Here is a 19,635-nt window from a genome sequence, read left to right as displayed (position 1 = left end):
ATTCTATAAAGTATATCTTTGTCTTACTTTTCTTGGAAACTATTTGGTTTATAACAAAATCAAAGTTTATAAGGATAAATATAGCAAAGTATCTCCTGATTTTGAATTGACTTATGACTACAGTATGAACTCTAAATTCAAATAAATGTATGTGCCACTAACAATCATTTTCCTAGTAGACTGCCCAAAATGGGTCTGGTCACTAGAGTTGATGTGGTCTATGCGGTGCTGTGAAATAAGCAGCTTAAAAATGAAAAAGGTCTTACTCATTAATCTGTGTAACTTTTCACCTGGCTACATCACATGAGACTTTCTTTATAACAGATAAAACAGAAAGCTTTTCTCTTTGCCTAGTAGTTTATATTTCATGAATATCTGCTTCCACTTATATGTCCCCTTTTTCCCCTAAAAAACATGTTTTTAAAATTGTGCTTAGAAATCAGACCCATCTATAAATCAGGGAAAGAGCCCTTGTATACATTTAAATCTATCAGGTTTCTGGGTTATACTAGTAATAGATGAAATAAAACTGAATCACCTCCCTGCATTCCACTAAAATGCTCATGAATTAAAATACAGCTACTTCAACCTATAAACCTCCATTAGGCTAAATAGGAAAATGCTAGAGGTATTCTCGTTATAGTCAGGAATGAGAAAGGTACATCGACAATTAAATCATACAATTTTATACTTACATGAAGGTAACTACTAAACCTCTCACTATGAAACAAATCAGTTCCCTATGTGAAAATTAAAAGATAAGTATAAGCCAAAAAATTAGAGGGTAAATCTGAATATTTTCTTTTATCTCAGGGTAAATACTTGTTAAACAAAAACAAGGAAATCATAAGGGAAAAGAGTAGCACAGTTTATTATAAACAATTTTAAACAACATTAATATGCCAAAAGTGCCATAAATACATTTTAAGTATAATAGCACAAAGAGAAAATATTTGCAAAATGTGACAGTTCATTTGTATTTTCATCATAAATAATTCTTATAAATAATGGGACAAATAACCTAAGGGGAAAATGGGCAAAAGACAAAAAAAAATTACATGCCCCAAAAATATATTTTAAGAAATCCATATTAAAACATAAAGAATTGAAGATTAATACAACCAAATCAGTGCTATTTTATTTTGCTAGACTGCCAAAGAGTTGTAAATGATAATACTGTCATGAAATAAGGATTTATATGTCTCTGATGAATGTGAAAATTTGTTGAAAGAAATTCAGCAATTTGATTTGAATCTTGAATAAAATTCATGCCCTTTGACCAAGTGTTATGCCAAGTGTCAGGTTCCAGACCAAGCTGAGGACTGAGGGGAGTGGGTAGACCAGTGGCAGGTAGCTGGAAAAACACTCAAGAAATCATAAACAGTTTCAACATGGCTTTTACTCTCTCTGGGTGTGAGCAAGCCCAGGTGCAAGCTGTGGGCATAAACCTGGGCACAAGCCTGGCTGCGAACCTGGCTGCAAGCCAACCTGAGCACAAGCAGTATGTACATTCTCTCTCTGGGAGTGAGCCTGGGCATAACCCATATGTACAGCATTAGCAGAGTAATTATACCATTTACAGACAACAGTGGCTCTGAGCCAAGCACAAGTTCACATGGGTGATCACCTAATGTGCCTCATATGGTGTGGTTTCATATGTGCAGAGTTGTGCACCTGCACTCCAAACCTGTTGAATCATGCTGCATTGGAAGGCCACCTCGGCCTACTCTTGACTGCAACACATTGATTTTCCTTACATCAAGTCACTTTAATACTAATACTATTTACTCAGGAAATAATTTTTAAACAGTAGACTCAACAACAATAAGCTAGACTATAGCAGAAGAGAAGAAAAATGGAAGACAACATGAGGTAGCCAGGAGAGTTCCTTGCTAGAGCAAAAATGAGCCAGTTCCTGTGGAATTCATGGCCTATGTATCAATGAGGTGTTGATGGAAAGGGGGCTGTGATGAATGTCTGCTGATGGCCCAGGTATGGCTAGTGACACCCACCAGTGTCCAGGGAACTGATGATGAGGGTTCCACAGCCAATGTCTCCTGATAGTCCCACTCTAGGTCTCTATGAGCATAGCAGGCAGTTTACAAAGGGAAAGTTTGTGAACATTTCAGCCTGGTACCTATCCATGTAAATTTGAACAATAGATGTAACAAAAACTAAACCTTGAATTGTTGCTTATTAACAAACTATAAATTACCTACTACAAGAAATGAAGCCCAGTTGCCAGACCAACATAGGATATGGACAACTAGTAACTAGATGAAGTCTCAGAAAAAGCAATGGAAGGCTTGCTGACTTACAGTCTAATGCAACTTTAATATAATCTTTATCAAGCAATTATGCTATAATTTCTCTGTCCATGTTCCATTAGAATATCCAAAATCATCTACCTGAACCATCAATCCCTTGCTGCCATTCCTGATGACAAGTTGGGATTTTCTAATTCAGTAAAAAATAGTGTATAAGAAACTAGCTGCATGTAAAAACCCCAAGCTTAGACAATCTCTCACTGAGCCAGACAGAGGGAGCCTGGATAAAAATCTACACACTTTGCCATCCACTGCAACTATTATTAATTCAAAATTCCTGTAACACCTGTGACAAATTTTTAGCATATCTAAAATTGATAGTTCCACGTGTGCCAAACACCCTTTATGCGGCCCATGGATGCAAACAAACATTGCTGGCTTTGCTCAACTTTGTGCCCTTCTCTATTTCACTCATCATACCTCAAACCACATTGCCACTTTCAGTTCCTCAAATACATCAAGCTTATTCCTTTCTTGAGATTTATGTATCTGCTGATCCCACCTGCAGGAATGCTGTTCCCTTGCGTCTTTACGTACCTATTTACCCTTCAAGTCTCAGAACAAATGAGACCTTTCTTGACCTTTCTAGTTATCCTCAACTAGTGTTGTATAATTGACTCTCAAACTTGACTGTACATTGGAATCATCTGAGGATTTTAAAAAACATTGATGCCTGCATCTCATCCCCAAAAATTCTGGTTTAATTTGTCTGCGGTAGAGCCTTGGCATTTAATTTTTAAAATACCCCTGGGGGATTCTAAATTGCCTGAAATTTTAGAATCACTGGCCTGTATCTTTTCACCATATTTGTTTCCTTTCTAGCACTTTCCAGGCTATAATAGTGATTCATGTGCTTGTTTATTTATTTATTGGCTGTTGACCATAAAGGCAGGATTTATGTCTATTTTATTTATCACCAAAAGTATTTGATGAGTGAACACACAATGGACAAAAAATCAGTGAGCATTTCATATTCTACATTAAAAAGTCATAGTAGCCCAAACTAGCACTTCTGCAAGTGTAATGCTCCCATAAATCATCTAGTGTCTTGTCAAAATATGAATTCAGCTTCTGTATGACTTGGGAGAAGGCTGAGATTTTACACTTCTAACAAGCTCCCACATTTTGGGTAGCAAGGGTCTAACATAATGTTTGTCTGAACATCCCTGAAAATGAGAGTCACTTGCAACCTCTAACTAAAAGAACAAATTACTGGTTCCCAATTCAGAATTACTTAATCAGAATTTCCATGGGAGGAGAAGGGTAATCTGCATATACAATACGCATCCCAGCTGATTATTATCTTCAAGGAGGTTTGGTAAGCTGAAGAGTTACTCAGATACTATTACTTATTGTGTCTGTTTTCAAAAGTAAGAATAGGATTATTAATTAGCAATTAACCCTCCCCAAATATAACTAAAACTCTGGACAAAATAGAATGAAAAACTACCTGAAGATTCTGGAGAATAACAAAAGCAAGTAGATTCTGAAGGGGAGCTAACACTAAGAAAAGAAACTGGTAAGCAGTTGCTTTTCCATTTTTATGGCGTTTAGTCTCAAATCAGTCATGCTGAAGTCTGTCTGTAAACATCAGCTAAAACTCTAATGAAAAAACGGAAGTCTAGGAGAACAGACTTCAGGGTAACCATGGTCACTTGATTATATAGGAGGAAAGCTAAAAAGTAGCGACCCAGAGGGAAAGAGCCAAAATCTGTGTGCAAACTTTTGCTTGAATCTCTGGCTAAGCCCTGAACTGTGCATGGGTGGGTAGTCTGCAAGCAAACCACCTAAGGATAAAACGATGGAATGGAGATTTGAGTGACTGCCAAGAGGCATAGTTTGCAAGTTTAAGTCTAACAAACTTCACTGGCAACCAAAACAAAATTGCCAACATTCTTAAGAGGATTATAATTGAATCCAGTATCCATAACACAACATTCACAATGTCCAAGATAGAATTCAAAATTACTTAGACACAATAAGACAAATACTGTGTTAATCCAATTATGTAAGGCATGTCGAATAGGCAAATTCATAAGGATAGAAAATAGAAGTTACCAAGGGCTGGAAAAAGGGAGACTGAGACTCGGTAACTCTTTAATAAACAGAGTTTCTGTTGGGATGATGAAAAAGATCTGGAGATGGACAGTGGTGATGATTCCACAACATTGTGAATGTACTTATTGCCACCGCAATGTACCCTTAAAAATGGTTAACATTATAAATTTTAGGTTGTGTATGTTTTTCCATAAAGTAGAAAATAAACCCACTGTAACAAAAATGAAGGCTGCTTTCAGTAGACCATCAGGAGACTGAGCACAGGTTGATTCAATCATCCTCCAGAAAAGAAACACTAAGCTGATGGTTTCACTGCTGAATTCTCCCAAACATTTAGTGAAGAAATGATATCCATTCTCTACAATCTCTTCAAAAATATACAAGTGAAGACATTACTTCCTAATTCATTCTATGAGACCAGCATTACCAAAGCTGGATAAAGACATTTTTATAATAAAGGAAAATTACAGACCAATATCTCTCATGACAGATATAAAAACCCACAACAAAGTATCAGCACGTTTAATCCAACAGTGTTCTTTAAAAACAAGAATTATGCACCACAAGCAAGTGGAATTTATTGTAGGTATGTATGACTGGTTCAACATTCAAAATCCCGTTAATGCAATCTATCACATTAACAAGCTAAAGCAGAAAAATCATATGATCATGTAAATATATGCAGAAAAAGAACTTGACAAAATCTAACACTCACTCATGATAAAAGCTCTAAAAAAAAAAAAAAAAAAAAAAAAAACTAGGAATAGAGGGGAACTTCCTCAGCTTGACCAAAAGAAAAATTATTTTAAAGAAACACAGCTAACATTATACTTTAATGGTGTAATGGTGACAAATGAGGTACTTTCCCTCTAAGATCAAGAAGGCAAAGATGTCGCTTCTCACCATTTCCATTCAACATTATCCTGGAAGCCCAGGCTCATGGCAGTAGGATAAAAAAGGGAATAAAAAGTATGGAGATTGAAAAGGATGAAATAAAACTCTTTTCTCACAGATAACAGATTTGCTATGTAGAAAAATCCCAAAGAATCAACAAAAAAACTCCTGGAACTAATAAGCAATTATAAAAAAAGTTGTAGGACACAAGATTAATATAAAAAGTCAGTTTCTTTATGCCAGCAACAATTAAAATTTTAAGTTAAAAACACATAGCATTTTCATTGGCAGCATAAAAATTAAACACTTATGTATAAACTTAGCAAAGTACATATAAGATCTACATAAGAAAAAACATAAAACTCCGATGAAAGAATTTAAAGGATTTCTAAATAAATGGCTATGCTGTTCCACATTCATGGATAGGAAGACTCAATATTGTCAAGATGTTAGGTTTTCCCAACTTGATCTATGGATTTAATGCAATCCCAATCAAAATGCCAGCAAGTTATTTTGTGGATGTCAACAAACTGATTCTAAAGTTTATATGGAGAAGCAAAAGACCAGAATAACCAACATAATACTGAAGAGGACTGATATTACCTAACGTCAACACTTAGTACAAAACTACAACAATGAAGACAGTATGATACTGGTAAAAGAATAGACAATAGAGGCCGGGCGCGGTGGCTCAAGCCTCTAATCCCAGCACTTTGGGAGGCCGAGACGGGCGGATCACGAGGTCAGGAGATCGAGACCATCCTGGCTAACACGGTGAAACCCCGTCTCTACTAAAAAATACAAAAAACTAGCCGGGCGAGGTGGCGGGCGCCTGTAGTCCCAGCTACTCGGGAGGCTGAGGCAGGAGAATGGCGTGAACCCGGGAGGCGGAGCTTGCAGTGAGCTGAGATCCAGCCACTGCACTCCAGCCCAGGAGACACAGCAAGACTCCGTCTCAAAAAAAAAAAAAAAAGAATAGACAATAGAACAGAATAAAGAGTTCAGAAATAGACTCATACAATACAGTTGATGGATCTTTGACAAAGAAACAAGGGCTACTCAGTGGGGAAAGCATAGTCTTTTCAACAGTTGGACCAGAAACAATTGAACATCTACATGCAAAGTAGTGAATCGAGACCTTACACCTTTCACAAAAATTAACTCAATGGATCATAGACCTAAATGTAAAAGGTAAATTTATAAGACTTCTGGAATTTACACAAGATAAAATACAGGTAACCTTGCATGTGGCAATTATTTTTAAATATTAGAGACTGAAAAAACAAGCCATAGGCTAGGAGAAAATATTTGCAAAACACATGTCTGATAAAGAACTTGTATCTAAAACATACAAATAACTCTTGAGACTCAACAAGAAAAACAATCCTATTGAAAAATGGACAAAATATCTGAATAGACATCTCACCAAAGAACATATACAGATGGCAAATAAGTATATGAAAAGATGTTCAACATCATATGTCATTAGGGATTTGCAAATTAGATCAACAATGAGATACCACCACACACCTATTAGAATGGCCAAACCCCAAAACGCTGACACCACCACATGCTGGGAAGGGTGTGAAACAGTTGGAACTCCCATTCACCGTTGGTGGTAATGCAAAAAGATACAGTCGTTAGGAAGACAGGTTGGCAGTTTCTTACAAAGTTAAAACATAGTCTTACCACACAATCCAGCAATCCTATTCCTAAGTATTTATGCAAATGAGCTGAAGACTTACATTCACACAAAAACGTGCACACGATATTTAGAGCAGCTATATTCATATTTGCTAAAAACTGGAAGCAACCAAGATGGCTTTCAGTGGGTGAACTGATAAGCAAGTTGTGATATAGCCAAATTCACGAAAACAAAAATGCAATTGACTTTTAAATTAAAATTTTTTAAATTAAAAATTACATGTTTTAAATACCAAATCAACAATTTATACAATGTAGATAAATTCTTTGAAAAATATCCATGAACTAGAAAATGTGAACAACCGCAAATACTTTTTAAAGAAAATAGATTCATCACCAAAATCTTCCCACTAAGAAAACTCTAGGCCCACACAGTTTCATTAGTGAATTCTATAAAATTTTCCAGGAAGAAATAATACCAATTTTACACAAGTGCTTTCGGAAAACCGAGGAGGATGGAACCCCTTCGAACATGTTTAATTAGGTTAACATACCCTAATGCCAAAACCCGACAAAGACATTACTAAAAAATAAAGTTCAGGCAAATATCCTTTCTGAACATAAATGCAAATATGCTTAACCAACCTACAGCTAATGGAAGCTAGCAATGTATTTAAAAGATTTTACCAGATAGGGATATGCCAGGAGTAGAAGGTTGATCTAAAAATTAATGTAGTTTTTCATATTAGCAAAGGAAAAGAAAAAAAGATGATCATTTCAATAGATGCAGCAAAAGCATCTAACAAAATCTTATGTTCATTCCTGATTTTAAAGAAAAAACTCAGTAAACTAGAAATAAAAGGGAACTTCCTCAATCAGATAAAATCATCTATGAAAAACCTCTGCTTAACATCTATACTTAATGTGAATTATTGCCCTTAAGACTGGAAATAAGACAAGCATGTCCACTTCATTGCACATTGTCCTGGAAAACCTAGTCAATCCAAGAGCACAGGTTTTTAAAAAATGAAAGGGATAAATATTGGAAAGGAAGAAATAAAACTGGCTCTATTTCTGGATGACACATTGTTTACACAGGAAATCCTAGGACATCTATTAAACAGCCATTAAAATAAGTAAATAAGTGAGTAGCAAGGTTGCAGAAATCATAATGAATATACAAAAACCAACTGCAACTTTTCATAAGAACATAAACAACTAAAAATTGACATTTAAAAATTGATATTATTTATAATAGCATCAAAAACATAAAATACACAGGAATAAATTTAACAACAGACATGCAATTCTTCTATACTGAAAACTACAAAACATTTGTGAGATAAATTTTAAAAGATCTAAGTGAATGGAGAGATTGAGCATATTTATGGATTTGAAGTTTAATACTTTTACGATATCAATTCTGCACACATTGTATAGACTCAGTACAATCCCAGTCATCTCAACAGGCCTTTTAAAAAATAGAAGTTGATAAGCTGATCCTAAAATGTGTATTGAAATGCAAAGGACACAGAACTGGGCAGTCTAATACATATAGTAGCCACAGTTGGCTGTTTATATTTAAATTTTAATTAATTAAAATTAAATATAATTAAAAATTTATTTCTCCTTTCTCACTAGCCATATTTTCAACAAAACAAAAGCTCTAAAGCAATCCAATGAAGTAAAATAAATCTTTTCAAGAAATAGTGCTGAAATAACTATTATTATAAAGAAAATGAACAACAACCTGTATGTCACACTATATACAAAAAATCATTTGAGGCGTATTCCAGTCTTAACACAGCCAAAATCACAAAGCTTGTATAGGAGAACATAAAAAAAAAAATATCTTTTTGATTTGGGAGTAGGCAAAGTTTTATTAGGTTACCGAAAGCAATAACAACAGAAGAAAAATTGATAAATTAGACTGGTGGTGTGCACCTGTAGTCCCAGGTCCTCTGTAGGCTGAGCCTGAGAGGTGGAGGCTGCAGTGAGCCATGATCACACCACTGCACTCCAGCCTGGGGGACAAATCAAGACCCTGTCTAAAAAACGAACAAAAAGCCACATACTAGAAGCAAACATTCACTAAACATATATTTCACAAAGGACTGGTACCAAGACACAAAAAGAACTTCTACAACATAGTAAAACAATCCAATTTTAAAATGTTTAAAAGATTTAAACAAACATTTTACAGAAAAAAAAAAAAAAAATATACACACACACACACACACACACACACACACACACACACACACACATGGTCAATTAGTACATGAAAAAGTGTTCGACATCACTAATCTCACAAATGCAAATTAAAGCCAATTGAGATACCATAACACTCCCATGCACACAATTCAAAAAGGTAGACACTGTTATTATTCCCATTCTACGAAGAGGGAACCAAGATATGGATAAGTAGTCATTTGCTTAAGGTAATATTTAGCAAATGGTGGAGCTGAGACTTAAACTCAGGCTGTGTCATAGTAACTCCGTCATGATCACCCTCTATGAAAGTATTTTCATCTGGGTCTTCTGTTTCTCTAGTGCCTGCTTCCCTGAAAAGAAGAAAGATAAAAAGAGGAAGAAAGAGAGAGAAAGAGAAATGGAAGGGAGGGAGGGAAGAAGGAAGGAAGGAAGGAAGGAAAGGAAGGAAAGGAAGGAAAGGAAGGAAAGGAAGGAAAGGAAGGAAAGGAAGGAAAGGAAGGAAGGTTGCCTCAGTCTCTCAGAGGCAAACGCTCTTTCCAGTTGCCTGCCCAGAAGCACTGTGGCCTCAGCCCTTTCAGGTGAGTTGTGCCCTAAAAGCCTTCCTTCCAATCTCTCAAAGAAATATGAGTAAAAGAAGACTGGTCTCAGAGCCTTGTTCTGTCTAGACAAACAGCATAATACAATCACTCACTTCTCAATTGATACTGACCTCTGCAGTTTCACATGCTATATTCAGCAGCTAATAAACCTCTAGAATTCATTAAAACTGCTCTAAGTCCCTGGAAAAGAAAAACTAGTCCTTGGAACATTTACAGCTGACTGAGCCCAGAGAGTGCATTATAGTTTGATTTACAAGTTAAATTCCACCTTATAATTAGCCTATAATAACTACATCACCAATAATAATGAGGCCGTGCTTGTTTTTCTTCCTTTTCCCAACCATTACACATAGGAAGAGGGTAAGACTCTGTCTTAAGCACAAATAAAAATAAAAGAAAATGTACTAACAGGGATTTATAAGAATTAAAATTATAACAATACGTGTTAGATGAATAGAATAAAATATTTGGTTAAACACTGGCTTTCCTAGTGTAGAAGATGCAGAGCACTATAGGCATTTGCACGTGAATGTGGAAGGAAAAGTATCAAGTCTGTTGTCTGCAAAGATTGAGGGTTTTTTGGTTGTTTCGTTTCGTTTTTTCAAGACAGGGTCTCACTTTGTCACCCAGACTGGAGTGCAGTGGCGCAATCTTGGTTCACTGCAGCCTCGACCTCCTAGGCTAAAGAGATTCTCTCACACCAGTCTCCTGGGTAGCTGGGACCACAGGTTTGTGCTACCACAACCAGCTAATTTTTGTATGTTTGTAGAGATGAGGTTTTACCATGTTGCCCAGGCTAGCCTTGAACTCCTGACCTCAAGCAATCCACCTGCCTCAGCCTCCCAAAGTTCTGGGATTACAAGCATGAGTCACCATGCCCGGCTGCTTTGTTTTGTTTTGTTTTGTTTTGTTTTAAGACAAGGTCTGGCTCTGTTACCCAGGCTGGAGTGCAGTGGCATGATCATAGCTCATGCAGCCTTGAACTCCTGGGCTCAAGCTATCCTCCTGCCTCAGCCTCCCAAAGCGCTAGGACTACAGGTGCCATCAGCACCCCCCAGTTAATTTTTAAAACATTTTGTAGAGACAAGATCTCTATGTTGCTCAGATTGGTCTTGAACTCCTGGTCTCAAGGGACCCTCCCACCTGAGCCTTCCAAAGCACTGAGATTACAGGCCTGACCCACCACTCCTAGCCAACACTGAGATTTCAGATGAGGTCAAATGTGGCTTCTGGAGAGAGACTGTTGAAACTGACAAGTTCAAGAGGGTTAAAAAACAATGTCCAGAGGAGCTTCTCTTGGCCTTTCCATAAACTGCTCTTAGTATTTCTCAGGCTTATGGCTACTCTCTTAAGAAGATAGTATTGCAGATGGTGCGACTAGTGAACTGGAAACTATTCCGTTAGTAGTTTCAAAGTACCTTGCTTTATCCTCTAACTGGCACACACTCACAAAAAATCAATTGATGAAAACAGCCTCTCTGCTCAAATCTGCAGCTGTTTACTCAAGAATTAGAACACATCCAACCAAAAACCATCAGGAAACTGCTGTCCAGGAAAAACCTGGAAATTTTGGGTCAGTCTCTGCACATCCAGCGTGGGGGTATCATGTCCTGAGGCCAGTTGATGTTTCAAAGAAGACCCAAAGATACGAGATCTGATTGCCAATGTTTTTAAGAGGTTTCCCTAAAGAGGTCAAAACAAATCTAGTCATTTAATGATGGAATAAGTCAATGGTGACTAGAGAGAAGCATTGCCAATGCTCTCATTTGTAACATCCTTGCAGTCCCAGGGTTATTCCTCAGATCACAATGTGTTAAAATGACTTCTTCAGAATGTTGATGAGTATCTCGCCTCCAGAAAGTTTACCATTTAGTTGAGCTTCCCCAAGCACCAGTCACAAGTTTTGCTGTGTCAGTTTGGTCAAGGTATAAAAATCTTTGCATCCAAACCTATATATCTCCAAGTAATAAAATTTTTAACAATTAATTTCAACTCTGGCTTTTCGGTAATATATAACACTACCATTGTTTGACCAGTTATTAGGTACCTAACAATCTTCTAGAAATTCTACAGGCAATAATTCTAATCTATATAACATCCTGATGTGAGGTACTATTATCCCTGTTTTGTAGATCAGCAAACAGAGTTCAGAGAATTGAGATTATTTGCCCAAACTAGTCTACAAAGTAATAAGTGGTAGACTTTGAATTTTGATTCAAGTTATTCTTCTTTCAAAGCCTCTGCTTTTTCTCTTAATGTAACAGCTAAAGTGGATTGGATCAGCTTATGTGGGTCATGTCCATAGGCTTCGGAATTCATGTCCAGAGCAGGTGTCATCATCCCCAGTAAAAGACAGTTCATGAGTGCTGTGCACATGGGGAAAATGAATCACCATCATCCAGCTCCTAACACTGCAGATTCAAACACTAGTGATGCCTCAGTGAGCAGTGGGGCCTGGCATTCTAAGCAGGGCAATATTAACCTGACACCCAGACTATTATCAATGCTGGTGCCCGGTGGGTGTGTCTGTTATCATAAAGCCCACAATCAAGCTGGTTGGGCTCACTTGCTATTCATGACCACAAATTCACATCCTACTATCTCACTCCTCAAGTAACAAAACCAGACTTCCTTCTCCACCTCAGCACTGAAATGGCTATAGTCAAGCTTACTGATAACCTTCATGCAGTGAGACACAAAGGCAACTTTTTAGTCCTCACCACATCCTTGAAATTCTCTCCTCTCTGGGTGTCTACGTCCCCACCCTCAGCTGGGCTGTATTGACTACTCATTCTCCACCTCCTTTAGTGACTTTTCCCTTGGCCCAAACTCTAAATGTCTTAACATGACATTGTCTCAGACCCTCTACTCTTTCCTAACTGTGCTTTCTCCCTAAAGTATAACTTTTTAAAAAATCCCATTGAGTACAAGCATATATATCCCACCACCACAGATGCAGAAATCCTCAACAAAATACTAGCTAACCAAATCCAGCAGCACATGAAAAGGCTCATTCACCATGATCGAGGAGGATGTATTCCTGGGATGCAACATATGCAAATCAATAAATGGGATTCGTCACATAAACAGAACTAAAAACAAAAACCACATGACCATCTTAATAGACATAGAAAAGGCTTTGGATAAAACTTAATATTCCTTCATGTTAAAAATCCTTAAGGAACTTAGCAACAAAGGAACATACCTCAAAACAATAATAGCTGTCTATGGCAAACTTACAGACAACATTGTGCTGAATGAACAAAAGCTAAAAGCATTCCCCTTAAGAAAACCAAAACAAGACAAGGATACCCACTCTGACCATTCCTGGGTGTTTTTTTCTAACTTTCATTTTAGGAACCAAAGAAGAGCCCAAATAGCCAAGGCAATCCTGCACAAAAAGAACAGAGTGGGAGGCATTATGTTATCAACTTCAAACTACGTTACAAGGCTACAGTAACCAAAACAGTATGGGATTGGTACAAAAACAGACATATAGACCAATGGAACAGAATAGAGAGCCCAGAAATAATGTCCCACCACTCCTATTAAATGTAGTACTAGAAGTCCTAGCCAGAGCAATCAGGTAAGAGAAAGAAATAAAAGGCATCCAAATACAAAGAAAGGAAATCAGACTATCTCTCTTCACAGGTGATATGATTCTATAACTAGAGAACCTCATAGTCTCTGGCCAAAGTCTCCTAGAACTCATAAATAACTTCAGTAAAGTTCCAGGATACAAAATGAACATAAAAAATCAGTAGCATTTCTATACATTGATAACATCCAAGCTGAAAGCCAAATCAAGAACACAATCCAACTCCCAAGAGTCACAAAAAGAATAAAATATCAGGAATACAGCTAACCCAGGAGGTGAAAGATCTCTACAATGAGAACTATAAAACACTGCTGAAAGAAATCAGAGACAACACAAAAAATGGGAAAACATTCCATGCTCATGGATAGGAAAAATCAGTATTGTTAAAGTGGCTATATTTCTCAAAGCAATTTACAGATTCAATGCTATTTCTATCAAACTACCAATGACTTTTTTTTTCACAGAATTAGAAAATGCTATAGTAAAAGCATTTTCTTTTCTATATGGAACCAAAAAAAAAAAAAAAAAAAAGTCCAAATAACCAAAGCAATCATCCTAAGCAAAAAGAACAAAGCCAGAGGCATCACACTGACTGACTTCAAACTATACTATAAAGCTGCAGCAACTAAAACAGTATGGTACTGGTACAAAAACAGGCACATAGGCCAATGGAACAGAAAAGACTACCCAGAAATAATGTTGCACACCTACAACCATCTGATCTTTGACAAAGTTGGTAATAATAAGTAATGGGAAAAGGACTCCCTATTTAATAAATGGTGCTGGGATAACTGGCTAGTCATACGCAGAAGATTCAAAAGGGACCCCTTCCTTTCACCATATAAAAAAATCAACTCAAGGTGGATTAAAGACTTAAATTTAAAACTTAAGAACTATTAAATCTGTAGAATAAAACCTAGAAAATGCCATTCTGGACATAGACCTTGGCAAAGATTTCATGACAAAGTCTCCAAACACAATTGTAACAAAAACAAAAATAGGCAAGTGAGACCTAATTAAACTAAAGAGCTTCTGCATGGCAACAGAAAGCATCATCAACAGAGTAACAGAAAACCTAAAAAATGGGAGAAAATATTTGCAAACTCTGCATCAGCAAAGGTCTAAAATCCATAATTTATAAGGAACTTAAATCAACAAGCAAAAACCAAACAATACCATTAAAAAATGGACAAAGGACATGAACAGATGCTTTTCAGAAGAAGACATACATACAGCCAATAAGCAAATGAAGAAATGCTCAACATCACTAATTTTTAGAGAAATGCAAATCAAAACCACAATGAGATACCATCTCACACCAGTCAGAATGGCTATTACAAAAAAGTCAAAAAAGAACAGATGTTGAAGAGGTTGCAGAGAAAAGAAAGTACTTACACACTGTGATGGGAATGCAAGTTAATTCAGTCACTGTGAAAAGCACTTTGGAGATTTCTCAAAGAACTTAAAACAGAATTACCTTTTGACTCAGAAATCCCACTAGTGGGTATATACCCAAAGGAATATAAATCATTCTACCATAAGGACACATGTACGCATATGTTCACTGCAGCACTATTTGCATCAACCTAAATATCCATCAATGGTGGAATGGATAAAGAAAATTTGGTACATATACACCATGGAATACTATACAGCCATTAAAAATGAAAAAATGTCCGTTGCAGCAACATGGATGTAGCTGGAGGCCATTATCAGAAGGAAAATAATGCAGGAACAGAAAACCAAGCACGCATGTTCTAACTCATAAGTGGGTGCTGAGTACCCATGGACACAAAGATGGGAAGAATAGACACACCAGGGCCCACCTGAGGGGGGAAGGTGAAAGGAGGGTGAGGATCAAAAAACTACCTGTTGGGTACTATGCTTACTATTTGGGTGACAAAATCATTTGTACACTAAACCCCAGTGACATGCAATTTACCTATGTAACAAAACTGTACACATACCTCCTGAACCTAAAAGTTGAAGTAAATACCAAAAAAAGAAAGAAAATAAACAGAAGGTTTTCCAGAGATGTTGTATCTTTTAAAATCCACTTTTAATTTCTTCAAACTGCACTGTAACGCTATTTGGTAGTCACACATCTAGGAGTCATTCATTAATACATACATAAATAAATATTTAGTGTGAAGTACGATAAGGCAGAGCACTCAGAGAAAAGCTCCAATGTCCCACCTCTCCCCAGGCCAACTCCCTGCTCCTCTGCCCCTTGGCACATGGAAGAAGAGGGCCTGAATGTCCACTTTGCCAGAGCAGAGGGAAGGGCACCTCCAGTCACTTTAATCTTTCCCACCATGTGCTTCCTTGATGAGTAGAAAACTGGAAGCCAACATTCCAAGTAGAATGGCCTGGGTTCTGTCTTGTGTTGAGCATTCTGGCTCATGCTCGAAAGCAGATAAAGAATGGCACATGCCTGTGGCTATTTCAGAATCTCAGAGACACGCAGGAGGCTGTCCCTCTGAGAAAATGGAGCAACAACTAATGTATTATTCATATATTTGAGCTTCCAGAAGAAAGGTCTACTCCGAGGACAGATTTTTTTCTGCTAGTAATAACCACTTTTTAAAACAGGTATCTGATGGCTATGTCATTTGGGGGCTCTTTGGGTACTTATTTCTCATCAAGATTAAATAGTTTTACCTGGTCAAGGCCTAAGAGGAAATAAACCTAATGCCCACAGACATTTTCACTTACCAGTGTTTAGTTAGGGAATACTCTAGCATCTTTTTACAGTTAACCTAGTAAGGCCTTTGAATGACTTCAACCATTCTTGAGAGTAATCACCTTTCTGCTGAGTGTTGGGAAAAGTCCAAGCACTATAAGAATGATACATTGGACTTTGGGGACTCAAAGGAAAGGGTGAGAAGGGGGAGAGGGATAAAAGTCTACACAATGGGTACAGTGTACACTGCTCAGGTGACAAGTGCACCAAAATATCAGAAATCACCACTAAAGAACTTACCCAAGTAACCAAACACCACCTGTTCTCCAAAACCTATTGAAATTAAAAAAAAAAAAAAAAAAAAATCCAAGCTCCATGGCCCTCAATATCTAAGACACATGTCAACCCAGCATGGACAGCCAAGGGAACAGGCACCAGTACTTAAGCATCTTAGCCCCTCTCAGACCCTTTGAGTTCTATTCCATCCTGGCCCTTCCAGGGCTCTATCAACCCTCAACAATCCTAATACACCCAACCCCTGAAGTCATTCTGGAAAAGAGGATGAGTTTCCCAAGGGCCAGAGAAGAAGTCTTAGAAACTGGAGAAGGTAATGACCCCCTAGAATCTTCCTGATGCAAAAACAAGCTACCAAGATGACCAGAGGGCAGTGCAGTCTTCTCACAGCATCCTCTGACTTAGACCTGGGCTGCTCAGTTTTCTCAGAGCTGAAGACTCCAGGACTTTCTGAAACTAGATTCACATTTCCAAAAGGAGTATATGTCTAAGACATTCCAAAAACATGGTCATGTTTGGTGGGAATGAGGTTTTCCTGCACAATTATGGTTAAATCTCATGTTAGTGAAGATTTTGTGGTTGAAGCCATCTGGAATCCTCTTACTAAGTGGCTTCCAGTAACTCTGGTCAGAAGTCACCTTGGTTGGACATAAGGACATGATTATATATCCCGTTGTTCAGACCTAAGCCTGAGTACTCAATCAGATTATTCAATTGTTTTTACCCGCAACCTGGATTTTTTTGTAACAAGGTTCACCTTGAAAACAGGCTAGACTCTGCTATCTAAAGGTATCCTTACGAAGAGTCTGAAAACAGAATAAATATTATGCTTTCTTGATGAGGCGTTTACTGTACCCTCTGAGCGTCCAAACTTAATGGAGTCAGAAGAAAAACCAGGTGCCGCTCTTGTTTGATAAAAGCAGTTATCACATGCTATTTAGAGTGTGTGTGGAAGGAGTTCTTGGCTGTGATTGAATCCTGCAATTCTGTCTCCAACAGGCTTTCAGCAACTGTGGCTCTGAGTCATCTGCCTGGTGACCAGAAGCTGGCATCCAATGTCATGTGCCTCCCCAGATAATGAGGTCAAATGTGCCAGACCCACAAGGGGCTTGATAATGGCTTATTAACATCCCCAAATGATAACACTTTTGATTAAACCTCACATGTCTCCCTGTCCCCCCTCTCATCCTTTCTAAAATTAGAGCTGGTATTTTACTAACCATGTCCTTGCTTGAACTTTAGAATGGTTCAAGGATAGTGCAAAATCATGATGTCTTTTCACTATTATCCTGAAGGACAGGGTTTTTTCTGGGTCACAAAGTCTTATGTTAATTCAAACTTTACTGAGTTTTCCTCCCCTTTGGAATAAAATTAGATACTTTTTGGAAAGCCAACAAGGTACAAAATAGAGCGCAAAGTTTAGATTCAGAAATCATGTGCTGTAATGTGCTTTTTTCCCTAGGCTACATAGTATGTAAACCAACAGAAGTCACTTTACATCACCGTTACTCAGTTTCCCATCTATAAAAATGAAAGAGTACTACTTTTTAGAACTTTGTGGAATAGGAATCAAATAAGATAATAGATAGAAATCCATCTTTCAATAATGAAAGCAGTATATAACTCTTATTATATACTGGTATGCAATATTATTATTATTATCATAATTATTGTTGCTGTTTCTAGGTTTTATATTTTGTAGCAATATTGGTCTGTTTGAGAATTTTAATTGCCAAAGTCAATTTGTCCCATTTTGATTTCAAGACATAACATATTATAAGAGAATTTGAAAATATCCTCTGACGCGCCCCTGGGCCTCCAAAATGAAGCTGTTCTGGGCTGGCAGGCAGCTCTAGAGCCCCATGAAAGTGAGCGGAAGAAGATTAAAGGCCAGACTGATGAACAGCAGAAGGCAAGCCCAATAAGGACTGGGGTGTGGGGGGTCGATAGCAATAGGGAGAGTCTTCAATCAAGTGGAAGAAAGGGAAAGTCAAGATTTCCCTGTCATGGATTAGTGTGTATGGCATCCGGGGAAGGTGATCAAGGTGAAATTACAAAGAAAAACTAGGAGAGGGGAGGGCTTTCCAAAGAAAATTTAAACAGCTCAGGTGGAGGATAGCTGGCTTGTGGACATGGATTTGACCACAGGGAGGAAGAGGGTAAGACAGGTAGAATAGAGATGAAAGATAAATCTGCACCAAGACTCATCAGGTAAGACATACAATGAGTGTCTGAAGTCCGAGGCAGAGGCTCTGGGCTCACAATGTCAGCGTGAGGATCATGATAAGGCTCCTAAGCAGGTGGGAGTGAAGGAGTGAGAGGGCTGGGAGGAGAGGGAATTCAGGCAGAGAGAGAGAGAGATGGGAACTTAAGAACTTAGAGGAAAAATGTTCTGATGGATGAGACGTGCACATGGGTGTGGAGGATGGAAGTGGGAGAGCGGAGGTGGTGATTCATGAAGAAGAGACAGTCAAGAGTCCATTAGCCCAGGATCTTCACTGAGTACCCACATTACAAATGGAATCTCCCAGGCTGAAGGTGGGACTTATAAAGACGGGAAGGTTATGATGCACACAGGAACCAAATTTTTCCATAAATTTAGAAAAATGACCAAGAGTTTAGAAGATAAGAGTGACAAGAAAGGGAAGGTAGTGATAGAGCCCGCATTCCAGGGAGCCATCCATAAGGGGATAAAGATATTATTTGGAAGCCAACTCTCCTCTCGCTTCTGATTTTTTTCTTCCTCATCCCATCCTCGGACTCAGGCTGAGATGGTGAAGATGTTGAAGAATCAGCAGGCTCCACACAATCCTTGAAAAGACTACAAAATTACTGATGTTTTCTTCAGATGGTCAGATGCAGGTACAGAACGAGTAAGTCAAAGGAATTGCTCTGTGATCAGGTGCAGTGTGTAGAGGACTCTGAAGGACCAATGGAAAGGCTGGGTGGGAAGACAGCCATGGAAGGATTAAATGAGAGGCAGAACACGAAAGTTCAATGGCCAGAGGGGCTTGCATTTGGGGCTGTGTCTGGCTGACAAGAATGAGAAACAGGGTGGAATGAACTGACCTCAAGATTCTAGGTGAGCCCCTGGGTGGTCTAAGACCTCAGGCCTTTCCAGAAACCCAGTGGCATCAGGATTCTTACCAGAACATATGAGGATGTGTCCAGGTGTAGACTGGCCCAGGAGCCCTCCCACATATAATCTCAGAAGTCAAGTCTTTCATATGTTCTGCCGGAGATTATGAGTTTTGAGGTGCCATAGTCTCTTTTGCCCACTTGTGTAGGTTGTAGCTTCTGGACACTCAACGAGGCAGCGACTTT

General features: G+C 38.1%; 1 long non-coding RNA gene across 1 annotated transcript in view; it reads right to left on the bottom strand.

Annotated features, from left to right (window-relative positions):
* Window positions 1–19,635, bottom strand: part of LOC111547291 — a 76,542-nt gene that overhangs the window by 45,933 nt on the left and 10,974 nt on the right. The gene's annotated exons all lie outside the window — the stretch shown is intronic.

Source organism: Piliocolobus tephrosceles, chromosome 5 (genome assembly GCF_002776525.5).
Source record: "Piliocolobus tephrosceles isolate RC106 chromosome 5, ASM277652v3, whole genome shotgun sequence".
Lineage (NCBI taxonomy): Eukaryota > Metazoa > Chordata > Mammalia > Primates > Cercopithecidae > Piliocolobus > Piliocolobus tephrosceles.
This window is presented reverse-complemented; position numbering and strand designations above follow the sequence as displayed.